At 36.7% G+C, this 20,990-nt stretch overlaps 1 protein-coding gene across 3 annotated transcripts in view; it reads left to right on the top strand.

Annotated features, from left to right (window-relative positions):
* Positions 1-20,990, top strand: part of B3GALT1 (beta-1,3-galactosyltransferase 1) — a 588,569-nt gene that overhangs the window by 141,516 nt on the left and 426,063 nt on the right. The gene's annotated exons all lie outside the window — the stretch shown is intronic.

The following is a 20,990-nucleotide window of genomic DNA, read 5'->3' on the forward strand; positions in this document are numbered from 1 at the left end:
AACTATAATATATCTTGTAGGAAAGAGAAATTTGATAGAACCGATTTTAATTCAGCCTTCAGGTACTCAGTAGCAAGATCATTTAAATATCATTTAGAGATTGTACTTCAAACCTTGAACATAATATCATTCTAATTTCAAATTCTTTATCTACAATTCATATCACTTTATTTCCATGTTTTCTTCTTGGTTTATGTATTTGTTTTTGGGTTGATTGTTTAGTTGGACTGTACTTGGTTCCAAAAGGAAGTTGAAGTAGCTTACATGTGTTAGGTCCACAAACTCAGGTTTGCAAAACTGTCACTTTAAAAAAAAAAGTATTTTCTCTCACTTAACTCAGTTTCTGACCCTGGACCCCCAGGATCTGGTAGAAAATTTAACCTCTATGCTTCCTGCATTCTTACCCTTCCCTGGTATGGTTCCACAGCTCTGGTGTCTTTCAGAGTGCCATGGCCGTTCTTTTTTAGGTCATTGTCTAAATAGATGGCTTCAGGAAAGTTCCATTGCCCCTGCTGCGTAATCCCTCAGCTCTTTACCAATTCTGGGCAAACCTGGGGACCCTGGTGCTTTCTCTGAGGCCGCCTGAGGTCTAGCCCATGGATGCTCCCCACAGCCTCTCAAGGGCTACTTTTCTGTGTTGCTGACAGAGGTCGGGCCCATCTCTGCTGTTCTGAGTCTCATTGGCTATTCTCTGGTTTCCCCCATCCTCTCCTCTCCATCCACAAAAGACTTCTCCCTTTCTTTGCTCTCTTCCACAAACCCCTTTATGTTCTTTTAGGGATATAGACATCTAGAAAACAAAAGTAAGAGATGCTTGCAAGCTATTTTTTTTTTTCGTGGTTGATCCTTATGGTATCTAACCCATGATATAATGTGAGAACGTAACACTAAAAGACAATTGAGGAATAGGCATTTCTATGAGGTCAAAGCCGTTTGGTACAAGAACACAACTCTTTGATTTAATTTCTAAATAAATATATTTATCTCCATGCCATTTCATCCTAAAGGGGATTTGGGATGTTTACATAAATACCATACACTACAAAAGATAAAATACATAACAAGGTAAGTTGGAATGTGTATGGGAATGGGGACTTTTAGGAAGCAGTATAGAACCAAGGTTAAGATTAGCACCCAACATTGCATGATAAACTTAGCTCACATTTTCTCTCCAAGTTTCCTAATGAACAACCCAGATGGAAACACAAATGTTTAGGTAATTAACAGTGTCCAAAAGATAAAAATGAGCCAGTTATCTAGAGAAACATAGCTTTTCTGTCCTTGAGACCTGAGAGAAATTTCTTCTATTGATCTACGTAAAGGAGAAACTTTCTCAGTTAGTGAACAGTGTCCTCTACTTAAAACACACATGCACACACACACACACACAAACAGACAAGTATCATATGAGTTTCTGATGAAAGCAAGTACAATGTTGTGATTAGAAAATGGAGACTTAAAGGGCGAAGAGACTGGGTTTGGATTTCAGCTCTGCCACTGCCACCTTTGTGATCTCAGTTTAAATTTTCCCTGGGGAGGACCTCAGTTTCCTCCCATAGAGGGAAAAATCACCAACTGCATAGGATTGTGAAAATAAATAATTCCTATAAAGATTATGCCTGGCCAATACAAAAAGGCAATTTATATTAGCCTCTAATATTATATTTTTCTTCATAACCATTTATTCAATACATATTTATTGAATGCTTGCTATATGCAAGGCACCACTCTACACACTGGAGATGCAACAATAAACAAAACAGGTCAAAATCCCTGCCTGCAGAGAGCTTGAATTACACTAGGAGGAGGCAGACAATGATCAAAATATTTAAGTAGAATGAATAGTATGATAGGAAACCGTAAATTCTGTGGAAAAAATAGAAATGAGGTTAAATAATGCCAAGGGTGAGTGCAGGTGGTCTCAGTTCTAAATAACATAGCTGGGGTGGCCTCTCCTGAAGAGTTGGAGAGAAAGCATGAGTGTATCTGGAAGAAACCATGTCAGGCAGAGAAAGCAGAGTGGCTATTCATGAGTTTTTGAGGAGCAAGGAAAACAGTTTGGGGGGAAGCAAGGTAATGAGGAGGAGAGTGACAGGGATATAATTAGGGAGCTTATGAGGACCAGTGCCATTGGGACCTGTAACTGCCTTCTGAATGTGATGGGACTACTGGAGAATTAAAGCAGAGGAATGATACGATCTGACTTATATTTGAATAGAGTCATCTGATTTCTCCGTCAGCAGGCTTTTGGACTTGTCCAGGTGAGGGAGTAGCAATAGAAGCTTGCATCAGGATGGAAGCAGTGGAGGTGGTGAAAACTAGTAAGCGCCTGTAACTTTTTTTGAAGTTAGAGGTAACAAGATGTGAAGGATTACATGTGGGATATCAGAGGAAAAAAGGAGGCAGTGATATCTTCAAAGCTTTTGGTCTGAGCACATGAAAGGATGGAATTGATACCAACTGGATAAAGTCAGAAAGGTATTGGGGGAAAATTATGGGAATAGCCAGTTTCAGGAAGAATAATATCAGCATCAACATTATCATTGTTACTTTTAATAGTATTACTCTTTTCCTCAGAGCAAAGGGATGACATGCCACCAAAATACAATTCAGAGAGAAAGCACTTCAATGAGGATCTGAGGGAAGGTAGTGTAAGTGTGCAGCTTCTTGATGGTCTAACTAAAGCGAGGATAAAATTTAGGATATTAGAGGAATTAATGAACTGCTTATCCTTCAGGCATCCTGCCATGTTATTTCTTACAACTGAAATGTTGATAATATTTAGACAACAGAGAATTCTTTGGGACGAAACTGTCATGTTCATTATGCTACTGCCTAGGGAAAATCCATGTGCTTTGAAAGTCAATTGAGTGGATAGTATAATTAATTATCTACAATGAAAATGGGAAGAGTTATGATTAAAGAGATAATCATTCCACCTTCACATAGAAGAAGGTGAGGGAGAAAAGGGCCAGAGATAAATACTTTCCTCAGAAAACAACACTTAGACAAGTGGGAAAATAAAGGCCCCCCAGATTCTTTTCCATGGACCATTTCTGTAATAACTGTAACCTGGTAAAATTTCAAAGTGATATTGCCTATCACCTACCATAGAAAAATTTCATTAATGGACCCTTGATAGTTTTTATTTTAAAGTAATATAACTTTTTGATGAATTCCGCAGGACTAATTAAGTTGCAAAAATGCATCTCAGAGTAGCTAAATGGGTTAACCTGTAAGATGTTATGCTTGCAGGACACTTGTTAGAGGATATCTCCCTCATATAGGGTTTTTTTGCTTTTAGAATATTAGTCTTTTTTTTTTTTTTTAGAATATTAGTCTTTAAATCATTTGTCTTGACACTAGTTGGACCTCATGTTCCGTTGCTGATTGAGACTTCTCTTACTTTGAGATAATAAAAATACATCATTGACAACTTTCTGTTTACTGTGGTAGAGGTAAGTGCGTCAATCAACCAAAAGCAGTTTTAAGTCATTAGGATACCTGTAAGAAAAGATGGGCAAAGCACACTGCTGTTTCGAACCCTTTAAAATTATTATCTGAAATTTGGTCGGTCTCTCCAGAAGAGAAGATTGCTTGCGAATTTTTAGGGGAGGAGTAACTCCTATGCTAAGAAAAATCTCTAGGAAATTCAAAAATCTCTGGGAAATACAATGCAGATTTTCTAGGGGAAATCTGCAACAACACTGGAAACTAGGGAATAAGCTGTAAATCTGCCGCTGACTTGAAATGCTTTCTGTTAGAATCACTGAAGATGGGGTATGAATAAAGAAGAAATTACTCATAAGTCACTGGGCCAGAAGAGATGGATTGTCATATAAGAAGTATGCAGTCAATATCCTGGAGGACATAAGCCTTCCTGGACTTGGAGGAATGAACTGAGAGACTGACCAGGCAAACCCTCTGTAGGGCCTTAATGAGTCATATGGGTCAGCAGAAATCCCATAAGTTTTAGTGGCACTAGAGCTGGGAACTCAGAAAAGTAAAGGGAACGGAAAATCTGCGGTAATGATGACAGCGGTGAGTTGGCTCCACACTTCAGTGACTTCCGTGATGAAACTGAACTGGGATGCCAGGAACTGTGGAACTGGAATAATGATATCCTGATGCTGAGTGGGAGGTTCTGTTGATTGGGAAGTTAGTAAGATTGGTCCAAAGAAATACGACTGTTGGTACACTTGGAAGAAAACTGGGTCTCACCAAATCTAGCTCCTGACCCAGAGGCTTCTGCAAACGCAGAGGAGAAAGCATGCAGAGATGAAGTTGGCCTGCTGGGATCATTCTCAGCCTTAGTGGCCCGACTTCTCTTACACATTATGTCAACACATGAGCAGTAAGCCTTGCAGATTGAGCTTTAAAAGAATTTCTCTAACAGTAGGCAAGTGGAAAATGAGAAAGCCCAAGAAGAATCCCCTTGCCCTGTTTTTGTGGGGAAATGCCAGGCATAGAGAGCCTTGTTACTTTTGAAAAATTAAAAAAGAAATTCAAAGGGGGCTTATGAAAAGATTATATAATAAAATGAAGCATAAAGCATTCAAGAGGCAGAGGGAAATCATTTTTTAAGAAATAGACTATTTTTAGAGCAGCAAAATTGACCAGAAGATCCAGAGATTTCCCATATATCCCCTGTCCCTACACATGTATAATCTCTTCTATTATGAACACCCCCCCCCACACAGAGTGATACGTTGGTCACAATCGATGAACCTACATTTACGCATTATTGTCACCCAAAGTCTGTAGTTTACATTCCAGTTCACTCTTGGTGTTGTACATTCTGTGGGTTTGGAGAAATGTATGACACGTATCAGAGTATTTTCATTGCCGTAAACATCCTCCACTCCCTGCCTGTTCATCCTTCCCCCTCTTCTTCAACCTCTGGCAATCACTGATCTTTTTTTTTACTATTTCGATAGTTTTGCCTTTTGCAAAATGTCATAAAGTTGGAATCACAAAGTATGTAACCTTTTTAGATTGGTTTCTTCCACTTGATAATATGCATTTAAGTTTCCTCCCTTTTAGTGGCTTGATAGCCTATTTTCTTTTAGTGCTGAATAATATTCCATGATCTGGATGTACCACAGTTTATCCATTCACCTACTGAAGGACATCTTGGCTGCTTCCAAGTTTTGGCAATTATAAATAAAGCTCCCATAAGCATCCAAAAACATATTATTTTTGTTGTTGTTATTGATCAGCTGACTTTATTTTTTCAGTTTTATTGAAGTGTAGTTGATTTACAGTGTTAATTTCTGCTATACAGTAGTGTGATTCAGTTATACATATATATTCTTTTTCATATTCTTTTCCATTATGGTTTATCACAGGATATTGAATATAGTTCCCTGTGCTATACAGTAGGGCCTTGTTGTTTATCCATCCTATATATAATAGTTGGCGTCTGCTAATCCCAAACTCCCAATCCATCCTTCTCCCACCACCCCCCACCCGTTGGCAACCACAAGTCCATTCTCTATGACTGTGAGTCTGTTTCTGTTTCATAGATATGTTCATTTGTGTCATATTTTAGATTCCACATATAAGTGATATTATATGGTATTTGTCTTTCTCTTTCTGACTTCAGTTAGGATAATCTCTGGGTCCATCCATGTTGCTGCAAATGGCATTATTTCATTTTTTATGGCTGAGTAATATTCCACTGTGTGTGTGTGTGTGTGTGTGTGTGTGTGTGTGTGTGTGTGTGTGTGTGTGTGTCTATATATGCACCACATCTTTATTCATTCATCTGTTGATGGACATTTAGGTTGTTTCCATGTCTTGGCTATTGTAAATAGTGCTGCTATGAACATAGCGGTGCATGTATCTTTTTGAATTATAGTTTTGTCTGGATATATGCCTAGGAGTAGGATTGCTGGATCATATGGTAACTCTATTTTTAGTTTTTTTAAGAACCTCCATGCTGTTTTCCATAGTGGCTGCACCAGTTCACATTCCCACCAACAATATAAGAGGGATCCCTTTTCTCCACACTCTCTCCACCATTTATTGTTTGTAGATTTTTTTAATGATGGCTATTCTGACTGGTGTGGAGTGGTACCTCATTGTAGTTTTGATTTTCATTTTTCTAATAATTAGTGATGATGAGCATCTTTTCATGTGCCTATTGGCCATCTGTACAAAAACATTTTCTTGAAAAATATTTTATATATGCAGCAAGAAATTTCAGATTCTGTTTGCTTTGTCCCTTTGACAGAGGAAGAAAGCATAGACTGGGGACTTCCCTGGTGGTGCAGTGGTTAAGAATCTGCCTGCCAATGCAGGGGACACGGGTTCGAGCCCTGGTCAGGGATGATCCCATGTGCCACGGAGCAACTAAGCCCGTACGCCACAACTACTGAGCCTGTGCTCTAGAGCACGCGAGCCATAGCTACTGAGCCCGAGAGCCGCAACTACTGAAGCCCGCATGCCTAGAGCCCATGTTCCGCAACAAGAGAAGCCACTGCAATGAGAAGCCTGAGCACCACAACGAAGAGTAGTCCCTGCTCATCGCAACTAGAGAAAGCCTGCGTGCAGCAACCAAGACACAGACGCAGCCAAAAATAAATAAATAAATCAAGTAATTTAAAAAAAAAGTCAAGAAGTTGAAAGAGGCTTCTACTTTGAAAGCATAAACTGTATAAGAAGAGAGATAAAAGGTAAAAGAACAGAGATTATTAAAATGGAGCCGAGTGGCAAACGGAAGTTTGAAGAGAGATCAGTAATAAATGAAAGTAAAGTATAAAGTTGTGGAAGAATTTTTAAATGTTTTAAAACCAATTAAGGGCAGAAACTATACAACAGAAAACTGAACAAATGTTATAGATCTTAGAATGCAGATAATAATTGTAACAACAAACATTTAACTGAGCAGAAAAAAGATAAATGATGTGGAAAACAACATAGAATTGCTAGAGAAATCAGCACATGTTAAAAATGGTATTAAAACACATAATAGAAGAAACCATTTCATAGCTAAAGATATAATTTGATATCTAACAAAATTTATAGAATTAATTTTAAAAGACAAAGACATGGATATAGTAAAGATATTAAAATGTAAGCAAAAGAAATTCAATAAGCATTCTGGCTGGAAGTAGAATGGAATAAATAATACCTTTCTTGCCAAGAAAAGTGTATTTTTAGATCTTTCTTACAAAGTTATAGAAAAGAATAAATAATAATTAGCCCTTTTTTCCCCTTCTTGTTCTATTATGGAAAATTTTAAATACATACAAAAGTGGGGAAAACTTGTATAATAAACCCATATGTACCCGTTCCCCAGCTCAATAGTTATCAACTCATTGCCAACCTGGCTTCATCTGTATCTCCACCCACCCTCCCCCTAATCTTGGAAGCATTGTATCACTTGCTTTCATAAATACTTCAGTACATGTCTCTAAAATATAAGGACTCTTTTTTTGAAAACGTAACTACAAACCATTACTCTACCTAAAAAAATACACTTATGTAATATCACTCACTAGCCAATCAGTGTATAAATCATCCCCAGCTTTATACATTTACTTTTTTTTTTTTAATTTTTATTTATTTATTTATTTATTTATGGCTATGTTGGGTCTTCGTTTCTGTGCGAGGGCTTTCTCTAGTTGCGGCAAGTGGGGGCCGCTCTTCATCGCGGTGTGCGGGCCTCTCATTATCGCGGCCTCTCTTGTTGCGGAGCACAGGCTCCAGACGCGCAGGCTCAGTAATTGTGGCTCACAGGCCCAGTTGCTCCGTGGCATGTGGGATCTTCCCAGACCAGGGCTCAAACCCGTGTCCCCTGCATTGGCAGGCAGATTCTCAACCACTGCGCCACCAGGGAAGCCCCTATACATTTACTTTTGATTTATTCAAATCAGGATCCCAAATACATTTACAAATTGTTTGGTTGATAAATCTTTAAAGTGTAATTTAATCTGTAAATGTCTCCTCCCATTCTTTTTTCCTTACAGTTTATTCATTGAAGAAATACTTATTTTTCCATTCTACAGAGTTTGAGGGAAAGCACTGTGATTCTAAATTCCAATTAAATTCTGAATTTATTCATCTAGTCACTTATTTGTCCATGAGATTAGAAAGTATCATCCATGTACCTTTCCTGAAATGTAAGCAAACAACAAAATCTATGAAAATAAAACATTGTGATATGGAACTGGAAATGAAAATAGGATTAAGTCTTAAAATTACAAGTCTACCATATAAAGTAGAATGAAAATATTGTGACTGGTTCTTAAAAGCAAAGATACATAATGTATGAGTCTGTAATCATAGGTGATTTCAATAAAACCATTTTCAATTAATTTTTTTTTTCATAGTGGATGGTCAACACATTTCTTCTTACATTTTTTCTTTATGCTTTAAGTGGATAATTAGAAAAGCAAAATTTAAGAAACTGAAAGCAAATTTGTAGAGATAGATACTTTTTTTTAAGTTTTTTCAACAACTTTTGCTTAATTTTAATTGCAAATATAAATGTATTGAAGAGGATTTATCTAATTGTTATTACTTGTTGCCAGATTCTGGACTCAACTTTTTTTTTTTTTTTAATAAATTTATTTATTTATTTTTGGCTACTTTGGGTCTTCATTGCAGTGCGCGGGCTTCTCATCTTGGTGGCTTCTCTTGTTGTGGAGCACAGACTCTAGGCGTGTGGGCTTCAGTAGTTGAGGCTCACGGGCTCTAGAGCACAGGCTCAGTAGTTGTGGCGCACGGGCTTAATTGCTCCATGGCATGTGGAATCTTCCTGGACCAGGGCTCGAAACCGTGTCCCTTGCATTGGCAGGTGGATTCTTAACCACTGCACCACCAGGGAAGCCCTGGACTCAACTTTTTTAAGAGTACTACATCTTTATCCTATATTTTTTTCTATGACAGGTCATTTAACAAAAGTCTAAATTTTTTGCTCACTTGGGTACTAAAGAGTTCTTTATTGAGTATCTTCCTGGGATGAATATTCTGATGTGAACTCTGACTGCACTTTTTCTCCTTTTCCTTTAGAATTGATATATCCTCAGTGTGAGATCTTTAATGTTGACTAAGGATTGAGTAATTGTTAAAGACATCCCTTCATTCATGACACAGCGTTTTATAACGTGTGAATCCTCACATGTTCTAAAGTGTTGCTCTATGAGTACTTGATTTCCAGCCTTTACTTCCACGAATTGCTTCTCCAGCATGAATTATATGGTGTTCCCCAAGACGATTCCCTCTGGTAAAGAAAACTCACATAGGAGAGAAAACTTATGTCTGTAATCAATATAGTAGAGCCTTCAGTAATTCATCCTTCAGGCACCACAAGTGAATTCATACCGAGGGAAACCATACAAGTCTCTATAGGGGAAAGCCTTTAATGCATACTCTGTTCTTATCAACATCACAAACTTTACACTGGAGAGAAACCTTATAAATGAATGTGGAAGAGGCTTCTTCCAGAGTGTGTACCTACATAGACACTAGAAAATTCATACAAGGGGAAAAACTAAATATAGTGAATATGGGGAAGACATCAGCCAGAGAACTAACCTTTATTCACACAGAGAACACATGATCAAAAAACTATGTCTGTAGTCATTGTGGAAAGGCCTTCACTGATAATTTATCCTTTAAAAATTATCAGCAGATTCACACTGGAGAGTAGCCCCAGTTCTGTAGTCACTGTAGAGGGGCTTTCAGTAGAACTCCAGCCTTGGTATGCACAGGAAAACTCAGAATTGGAGTAACACTTTCAAAAGGAAAGAAGCATGAGAGGCTTTACCAAGAGAGAGACATTTAAAAAATATATACTTACAAAAAAAGGAGATGTATAATTTAAAAAATACTTGGAAATAAGGTGTGGGGATAAATCACAAGAAGTCCTGGACTTGGAAAAAAATTATTCTGAGATGTGTATCTGAGAAATGTAAGCCTCCCAGTTTTCCTCTACACCTGGGTAAAAAAGAGGACTGGCCACATGGATCCTAGTTTAATAAGGACTGTCAGGCAAAAAGCTAAAAGTTATACACAGGACTTTAAAAGTTTTCCAATGGGTTAGATTTGTTGTCTATTCAGTCACTCTTAATATTCTTTGTGATTGAAGGATGTTGCCTATTTCTATTCTACTTGTTAGAATTGTTTGTGCTTTAATTGATAGCCTAGTAAATGGTTCATTTTTATAAATGTCTCAAAATTCCTTGAAAAAGAATATGTAGTCTCTGTTTGATGGGTATGAATTGCTCTGTCTTGGTCTATGTTTTTCTCCATCTCTACACACACACACACACACACACACACACACACACACACACACACACACACACACACACTCAGTCCAAGTCACCACTATGTCCCATCTTGACTACGACAGTAACACTTAAACCAATCTCTCTACCCAACACTTGACCCTCTGTATTCTACATAGTTAGAGTAATCCTTTAGAAAATAACTCATTTTATGTCACATCTCTGCTCAAAACCTTCATCTCACTCAAAATAAAATTCACAGTGCTTACCAAAGCCTAAAATTCCATACACCATCTGGTCTCTGGTGACTTCTCTGACCTCTCCTACTACTTTTCTCTTTTTGCTAACTGTCCAATTCAGGTTGGCCTCCTTGCCCTTCCTTCAATGTGCCAAGTATAGTCTCACCTCAGGTATTTTGCATGTGCCCTCCCCTCTCTGCTACCCTGTTCCTCAGACATGTGTATGACTTGTTCTGTCTTTACTTCCCTGGTCTCTACTAATCTGCGTCCTTATTCAGGCATCCTTCTTTGACCAACCAAATAAAAATAACCCCTATCCATTCCCTTACCTGGATTTAATTTCCTTCATTGCTCTTAATCACCACTCAGAACACTGTATATTTATTTTTAATCTACGTATTTATTATTTAATATATTTGCTCGTTATCTATCTCCCTCCACTGGAATATAAACTACATTGCTGTGTCCCAAGGTCCCAGAACAGTGCATTTACTCAGTAAATATTTGGTTAATGAATGTGACCCACTTTCATCTCTCACCTTGCATACAGGTAAAATCTGCACCACCCTAGTATCAGGCATGGTATGGGCTTCTAAGAGTCATCCGTTTTGCTTTTACCCTGCAGTCTGTGATTCAGGAGCTTTCACTCTAGTTAGGTACCATTGTTAAGTAGCCTAACTTTTACCGTGACACTTAGAGGTATTATACCTGAAATTTGTCCCTGAGCTTAGCTGCATACTGGTTTCTGGATATATAATCTCCATCACTCACACTGTATACAGAGATAAATGGCAGCTGAGGTATGTTCCCCAATATGAAAAAAAGAAAAACAATGGTGTTGTCCTGGTAGCATTATGGAACAGCACTCTATATTGTATCCCTAATATATTTAGTAGATTTTCATTAATTCCCTCTTCTTGGGGGTCTTTCTTGTTGAGGGATGGAAGGTTCTAGACTTCTGAACTCCCACTAGGTGGAGCACTTTCCACAGCAAGGGGTTCTGGAAATCCTCCCTTAATTGAGTCAGAAGTTCTCTTATAGTCTACTAGGTTAAATGAACATCTGTTTGTGCCTTCTGATCTTGGGTGGGATAAGTTGGGCCTAAAAGGTGAAGTGTTTAGCCACTGCAAATATGTCCCTGGTTAAACACAAAGATCTCTGCACACTAATTCCAGTGCTTCCTGTTTGAATAGTCTTCAAGTTAAGCTGCCTGTGTGCGCAGAGCATTCTACTGGAAGCAGCAGGCACAAGTTTTCCATTTGGATTTGATAACCTCTACAGTTTTTTGGGAAAAAAATCACTACCTAGATTAGTTTTAAAATTTGTGTGCCCGTTCAGATATCCAGAATCAGCATTCCATGTTCATCAAGGAGATACTCATGGAGTAAGGCCAATTGTATCCTCTGACCTTGAACTGAGAAAACCATATCTTATTTATGAATTCACTGCCCTGCTTACATTTTAAGGCTTGGAAGTGGTCATGATCCATCTATTCAAAGAATTTTTGCTTTTTTCTTTATCACCTGAAGTAATGGAGGCAATGGAGATTTTCCCAGTGTCACATATTTCTCAACCACAGTTAAACCCTCAAATGCTCAGCCATTCCTTATTTAAGAGTATCATATGCCACCATTGCCCCAGATTTCTTTGACTCTCATGGAAAACAGTTTCCATGTCCTGAGCTGGAGAAATTCACATCTTCGTTGCTGATGTCTGATCTGTGATAGATACTGGAAAATTATAGTCTGCAAGGGTAGATCTGTTACCCCAATACCAACCCCTTGTGTAACAAGATGTTTAAATGGGATGTGAGTCTTAGTTTCTGGTGAACCAAAACAACAGAGTAGAAAACAGTAGGTGACAACTTCTCCTGTGTTCTAAAGTAAGGTGTTAGACAACCTACACATGCCTTACAAAGGAGATTTTCAACTTCTATTTTCAACAATTCTTTGTAAAAAGTTGTTGGAATGCTGTGGCATATCCCCACGTACAACATTACGGAGGAAGGGAGGTGCTCCTCCTCTAACCTCAAGCAGACTGAGGAAGGTTTCAAAGAAACCATTGAGAAAGTGTGATGTTTTCTATGAAGGTTTGAACAATACATGTCAATTAGTGCCTGATATGCCTGAGAGAACCAAAGTGCAAGAAATGGAAGTTGCTTGTGGCAGCCCAGTAGAAGGCTGTAATTTGGAGACTAACTGCTTTCTCAAAGATTGATTTAAAATGCATGTTTCCTATGGATATATGCACGAGAGAGTTCCCTGGGGTTGTCTCATTCGGATTATTTCTAAGAGTGCCACCTGGAGATTTGGTGGAATTCTGAAAGAGAGTTTCTTGGATGGACTTAGACTGTTGAGAATCAAAATCTGAATTGGGGGCAGGGAAAGGTCATAAGCAGCCAGCTGGAAAGTGCACCAAAGAATTTCAGTGAAAGATTCTAAGCAATGAGTACACAAGGCACACTGAGGAGTGAAATTTAGGATTTAACATAAACCAAGCTAAGAGAGTACTGATTCCAGCTTATAAGTCTTTCACTTTAGGAAGCTATTCTCTGCTCCTTTCTTCTCCCCACAACCTTTCAGACTTCAAAGAGCATTGGCAGTCTAATGAATTGGAATAGGGAAGAGAGACAGTAGCTTCAGGTGGAGTCAGTAGAGGAGTAACTATGTCACTCTTTCCCGTTGAAGTGTTTCCATCTATAGCACTCAGAAGGACTTTGTATTATCATAAAGTGACCAAAGGAGAGATGAGATCTACCTGAGATTTTATCTAAGGACAAGGGAAGACCAAGACCCACAGAGTGAATTTTCAAAGGCAGTCATGAAAAAAAAAACTAAACTGCCTTATTTTGCCCCTTTCTTCTGCCCTTTGATATCATATCACATAATATCTCATATACATATATACTATATGTTATATTACATATACATTATATATTATGTATTATATATTATATATAGTATGCATATAGTATATATAATATATGTGTATATAATGATGCATATAACAACATTGTTCATTTTGTTATTCATACACTTTACATCTTAAATGGGGTTTTGCCTTCATATTTGGATACCTGAGATAGTAGTGTTAATGATTAACACTAATAATAGTCTATATGATTGTTGTTTTGTCAACTTTCTTATACTCAGATTTTGCTTCTATACTTTAAAGCTATATTGTTTGATGCATGAAGGTTTGTGATTATTATATCTTCTCAGACAATTTTAATTCCTTTGAATCCTAATTTCCATATCAATATTATGAACTCTGCTTTCTTTCTACTAATATTTTCCTAATATGTTATTTTAAATTTTCTTGTTTTCAAGTTTATATGTTATTTTGTTTTAGGTTGCTGGATTTGGGTGTATATGTATATACTTCCTCCAATCTTAGAATTAATATTTAAAATTACAGCTATATTTCAATCTTATTGTTATCATCAGATTCTAGTTTATTTCTCTACTAGTAAAAACTACCCCAGTCTTTAATAGATGATTTTTAAACATTTATTTTGCTATCAATGGAAACATCCAATCTATATCTATAACCTCACCTGTGAGTGAGAGAAGACGCTTAGCAAAATTTTTACCTATTTCTTCTCCCCTCCTATTTACCTTTCAGATTTTGTGGTAATTGTTTACAATTTTAGTTCCAAAATTGAAATTGTTACATTATGTTTTTCCATTATGCCTCTTTCATGAATCCTAATGTAATAAAAGCAGTATATTTCACAACTGCAATATAAATAATTATTTGGAGTTAAATACACATTTTCCTGAGCTCTTGGCTTACCTTTCTTTTATCTTTTATATTCTTGTATCTTGGATTTTTGTTTTCTTATTTTCTCAGACATCAGCAAGAAAAATTTTAAAGACCTCTAAATCATAACATTTTGAGGTTTCGAATACACTGTGACTATGAATTCAAAATACTGGTTTAACTGGGCATAAGCGTTGAAGTTTGCATTTGTCACTCCTGTGCCTTGTCACTCCTGTGCCTTATATATACACTATGATTTCCCTAAAATTTCATGTTTTAGGTTAAAAGTTTGATGTGTGAGTCTTTTGTCTATGGAAATAACTTCTTTTGTTCCTATATGGTTTTACAATATTTTTCTTTATTTATTTGGTTCTTAATTTAACTTAGTTATGTCCAGGTATTTTATTTTTTTAAATATTGGCCTTTATTTTGTCTTTGATTATTTCTTCTTCTTCATAGTTCTGTTCTGGAATCACTGTTTTGCTAGTTATTAGATACTTTTAATTGATCCTCCATATCTCATAGCTTTTCTTTCAGAATTTTCTTTTTTTTCTTTCCCTTTGCATTGTGTTCTGAGATACCTTCCTGTTTCAACTTTTCAGATCCTTTACTTGATCCTTTTGTTTTGCTTTTTTTCTCTTTTTTCTCTATTTTTTTCTTCCAGTCATAGCCATTATTTTATTCAACCTTCTAATTGAGCCTTTAAAAATAATGATCATGATTAATTTTTGAGAATTCTGATTAAACATAATTGGTCACTGATACAAAGGATGCAGTCTAGGTTGATCTGTACTAGTTGCCACACGGGGTTTGTTTATCTCTAATGGCCCTCAAAGACAGTGAATCTAGATTCTGATTACAGGATCCCTGGCTGTCATGAGTTAGATTGTGCATATGATTGGTCTAATGGGCTCTAGTATTATATGCTATGAGTAATTGAATTTCAAGGTTCATGAAGAGATTGAAAACTTCCCTGGACCATGACTCTACTTTTGGCTTTGGTCCTAACACCCACAGTCTGAATCTCTGGGGGCAGGTTTGCTTTAAAGGGCTGTTCTTTCATTTTTAGCTCAATCAAACTCTGGAGCCAGCAGTTCTGAAAGCAAGGGAATTAAACATGTTTGTACATCCTTTTTGTTAATGGACCCACTTATTGCCCACCCTTCAGTCTTGCTCCCAGTTCTTGCTGCCACAAGTCCTGGTTTGTTAATAGGGTCTCCTGAGAAAGTCACTTTTTGGCAGTTCTGCTCATATAGTATTGTGAGTTCTTAAATTTTGCATGGTTTTTCTACCAATCTTATATCATACATATGTTATCTTCCAGAAAATCTTCAAGATTTGATTTGATGGCACCCTTTCTTGTTAATTATTAGTATACTGGATTTATTCTTACTTATATTTTGACATCTTATTGTGTTTTGGGACGAACAGATATAGTCAGATGCCCTTCTGGTTTTGATGACCCAGATTATTGAATTTAGATGTCTGATTATGAAAAAAAAAATACATCTATTTTTTAATGTAAGGTGTCTTGTAATATTTACAAAATGACCATTTGGGACACTTGTGATTCTGATATCCAGTTCTCTAAATTATTTTACTTATAAATAGTTGAAGTAGGATGCTTTGCTATTTATGGCTTCTCTTTCTTACATTTGTTAACTTTCGTTGGAGAGAGACATTGAAAATCTGCCAAGAAGACACATTCAGAAGCAGAGAATCTCAGGAAGAATATCAGCTGCATTGCCTTTGCTTCCTGAATTCAGATCAAAATATCAGTCAGATGCTTTCATCCTACTCAAACAAGGGAAGTTGTCAGAGTTGTATAAGGTGGAGAGAATCATCCTTCTTTTGATACTTCTAGCAAGTAATGGCAGTGACTCCTCCTCATAGCTGCATCTTACAATTCATTAAAACAAACAGACATTAAAGATATGATTTAAGGTGGGAACTCTACTGGAAAATGGTCATGGTATGGCATCCTAAACACAATTATTCTGTTATCAAGCAATTGTGTCTGGGAGAATCATATCTGCAAAGCTTGTTTTTAAATCATTCTCCAATGGTAGCGCTTTTTTTCTGAGGCACTTCATGGGTCAGAATCATGGACTCTTATTAATGACCAGGTATTTTTCACCTTTAACTTTCCCTTAAATGATGGAAGAATCTTTTATTGCCTTCCTCTACAAAAAATGAGTATTTAGGGAATTGTTATCTACCAAAGAAGAAAGAAAAATGAATGTGCACTGGGTAATTTCTAATGTATGTCATCCTTTTCCTGGGAGAGACTCCCAGCCATGCAACCTTCAGAATATAAACAAAAATGAATGAATGATTTAGCAGTAATATTGTTTTCAATTTTGATGTGAGTTAAAAAGTGAAAGTTATTCAGAATATTCTTTCATTCAAATTAATCTTCCCTGGATCCCTCATACATTATTCAGAATGCTGTGGTAGATTTGACCAATTTCATAAGAATGCTAGATAGTTTATTTTCTTCTAAATAGAGCCTCTGACAGCTGCATGAATAACCATAACTCAATGACAAAATTTTTAATGGAAAATATATTTTTTTAATATTTTTAAAATTCCTTTTTAGTAGCTACTTTTATTGTCATTCTGCCTTCTAAGTGTCATGGATTCATCAAAGAGAGAATTACCACTCTTCTAGTATTTTTTTTTACTATTTTGATTAATTATAAAAAAGTTCATATTTTGTAAATGATTATAGTTATCTGTGTCTTTCAGGAATATTTGAAATATTTATTGATGATGAAAGAGAAAGAGGTGACAGAGTAGTCACGGCGGAAAGCTGCCTGGCTGCAGAGTCAGGGGCTCACTGTTTGTACAGTCTGGGTGAGGCTTAGGAATGTGCATTTGTAGCATCATTCATATGCACAGGTGTAAGAATTGTACTTTGAGAAACATTAACGCACAGTGCTTCTCAAACTTTAATAGGAGAAAGAATCAACTAAGTATCTTGTTAAAATACAGATTCTGATTCAGTAGGTCTTGGGGCTGCCCTAAGATTCTGAATTTCTAAAAAGGTCCCAGGTAGTGCCAGTGCTGCTGATTCAGAAAAACCACGCTTCATGTAGCAAGTTGAGACCAGTTGAGACCTGTCTTCAACTTTGCAAATCCAAAATCTCAATTTTGCCAATTCATATCGAATTTGATCATGGAAAGACAACATACAATAACCAAAGAGAAAGGAGGCTGATGTTGAAGCCAGATTGCCAGTTTAATTATGGCACTGCTTCTTAACCCTGAGTGCCACGAGAGTAACGTATAGAATGCCAACGCTTAGACACAGTTCTGATTTAATTGGTCTGGAATGGTCCTGAAATATAGTTAAAACTTTCCAGCTGATTCTGATATGCAGCCACAGTGAGGATCACTGATTTACTTTGAGATGTGTAATGCCAGTAGATCAGCTACCAATGTTAGTTGATCAGCACGTCCTCTTCCCTGAAGAATATCAACATAGGGAGCCAGGGTGAAGTTGGTAGCTTGCCTGGGGAATGTAGAATCACAAGGGAAGAAGTTTAATAACTTGAGCTTCATCAAGCCTGATAGGTACACCTTCACCATAGGATATGCTTGCCAAGGATGTGGGTGTGCAGTAGACCCTTCAGTGCCCTTCTTCAGTTGATATAATCTTACATTCTAAGCTCCCATTTTCTATACTAAGGCAGACTATCCTACCTCTGTTATTTTCCTTCATTCTTTAAAACATATTTTCAAATACATTTTATGTTTATATAATACATAGACTTTCACTTTATTCATTTATTCCTGTTAACTTTAATCATCTGTTTCCAGCTCCCTAAAATTCTTAGTCCCCTTCATTGACAGTGGATGTCCCAACATCTCCTCCATGGTTCACTTCATTGTTCGTGCCATAGGGTTAATTTTCTATATATAGGTCTAAAATTTTCTGCTTTTTAGTTTCGTCCTTAGAGTGTAAGCTTTATTGCCAAATGTTAAACAGCCCCACCAACTTTATAATTCCTAAATTATTTGTTCAGTATCAATTATATGAATATATGAAATGCAGTGTATATATTCTACTTTTCACAAAGTTAATGCAAGTATTACAATAGTTGAAGACAAAGATGAAATGAAACTGAGTAGAAGATAGTTTAGGTTCATAGAACAAGACTACGTTTTTCTGTCACTTAGGAAACACTGTTCAACATAAAATTGAAATCATACGTACAAAGGCACTCTCCTACAAAGGCATTTCAACCTGCAAACTGGACAAGTGCCAATGGAGTGTTTAACTGACTTTCTATTTTAAGCAGGAAAATGGTTCACCTAGAATTATTCTTTTTTTTGGGGGGGAGTAAACTTTTACTATCATGAAACTTAATGGAAAATTTAACAACAGATCATTTTGAAAACATGTGAAAGGAAGGAGGTAGTAATCAAGAATTCTTGGTGAAGTTCTGTCAGACTAATTGAATTTTCCTCTCTGTCAGAATGATAGGACTGATATATCAGTTGAAGTAACAACTGTAATTTACCTTGACTTTAAATGAGCTTCAGCTGCTACTTATTTGGCATACAAATTACAAAATTTGTTTAAGTAATCTAGACTAGAATCTTGCATGGTTAGAGTTTTATTTATCTACACCAGAGGCTTATCCAAAATTATCTAAGGTTTTTGTGTATGTACACTGCATTTTTATTAAGTCATAACCATGTCTATGTTATATTTGTATATTCTGAACCTACAACTGCAGATGAACCACAGTAATCACATACAGTAATAACAGGAGTATTTGTGTTTGTGAGTGTGTGTGTGTGTGTGTGTAAACCACCAACAAAGTCAGTGATCTGCAAGTGGAGTGTTAGCTTGGCTTGGAATATCAGGACTGACATTCTGAATAAGCCATACCATATAGCCATAGAGCCTGGATTGGAAATCAGATTTCTCCAGAGAACACAACCAATAGCATATACATATGATGGAGCAGTGGTATTGTTATTTTGCTCTGCTATCTTGAAGCCCACCACAATCAACAAAACTAAAATAGATGGCTCCTTGGGGGTGGGGGAGGCCTGAACATTGCCTGGAATGCAGTAGGCATTCAATATATGTACGTTAAATTGATTGTTTTTAGCACAGTAAAGATATATATATTAAGGAATTGGCTCGTGCAGTGGTTGCAGAGGCAGAAAAGTTCCATGATCTGCTGTCTGCAAGCTGGTGATCCAGGAGAGCCAGTGGTATATAGTTCAGTCCAAATCTGAAGACCTGAGAACCAGGGGAACAGATGGCGTAAGTCCCAGTCAAAGGGCAGGAGAAGACTCATGGTACGGCTCAAGTAAGTTGAGGGAACAAACTTTCCCTTCCTCCACGTTTTTGTTCTGTTCAGGCTCTCAAAGGATTGAATGATGCCCACGCATGTCAGGTAGGGCAATCTGCTTTACTCAGTCTGACTCAAATGCTAATCTCATCTGGAAATACCCTCACAGACACACCCAGAAATCATGTTTACCCAAACATCTAGGCACCCTCTGACCCAGTCAAGTTGACACATGACATTAACCATCATAGCCACTTCCATCCCGGCCCTCCCCAGTGTCCTTGCACTCCATTACCTGGTGGCACTGGAACATCAAAAATCAACCTCATCATTTCAGAGGAAAAAAAAAAAAAAAAAAAAGGAATCTGGGGAGCTATATGGAAGGAAAACTGCTTTAAAATTTCAGAGGCCAATTTCTTAAATACAATTGATACAGAAGGAGAGATGTAGTTCAGACTTATGCCTCATGTAAATATCATCTGCTTATTTGTCAACCTTGTTTTCTTGGAAAACTGAATATGCTAGGAGAGGAAAGCAATGTTAGAAATGATAACCCCTTTGAATAGGATTTTATAGTAATAAAAGTCCCATCTGTTATCTCATTTGCTACTAAGAACATCCCTCTGAGTTCAGCATTTCCAAATCAAAACTTATCCACTCAGGTGTTTCCATGCTTGGAAGTATGGGACATTCCATACTTTCCTATGTCCCATGATTGCCCTAGATTGATTGAGAATTTCTAAAAGCTATGATCATACAATGGACTTGTCAGAATGCTGACATTTACTTTTAGGGAAAATTCTAACTGGATCAAGGTTATTTATTAGTGTTTACCCAGATTTAAATCCAAGTTACACCAGATTTGGAAAAATATACCTAATATCATTTGGGGGAACAGGCAAGTTCCTTATTTCATATATATATGAATATGTAATATATATTTCATATATATAATATTTATGTAATTTTTAGTTTTGTTGATTTTGGTGGACTTCAAGATAGAGGAGCAAAATAAAAATGCCATTGCTCCATCATATTGAAGAAGAATTCAGTTCTTTACTAGTAATAGATCACTCTAAATGCTATACTGTTAATAAATATCTATAAAATCATAGAGTACATACAGCATGTCTCATTCTCTTAAAACTGAGGTCCAACCAACACATATATAACCACCTGATTTAAGGCAAAGAGACCATACAGTGCAATGGAGGAAGGTGATCTTTTCAATAAATTGTCGATTGGATATATGAGAAATGAATTCAACCACTAACAAAAACCATACATATAACTCAGCAGTTAATTTCAGATCTGTATGTGATAATCAAAACAATAATACTCTAAGAAGAAAACATACAAGAAAATCTCCTGACCATGGAATAGGCAAGGATTTCTTAAATAGAAGAACAAAAAAAATGCCAATAATAAAGGAATTAAAA

This window comes from Balaenoptera physalus, assembly GCF_965194825.1.
Source record: "Balaenoptera physalus genome assembly, chromosome: 6".
Lineage (NCBI taxonomy): Eukaryota > Metazoa > Chordata > Mammalia > Artiodactyla > Balaenopteridae > Balaenoptera > Balaenoptera physalus.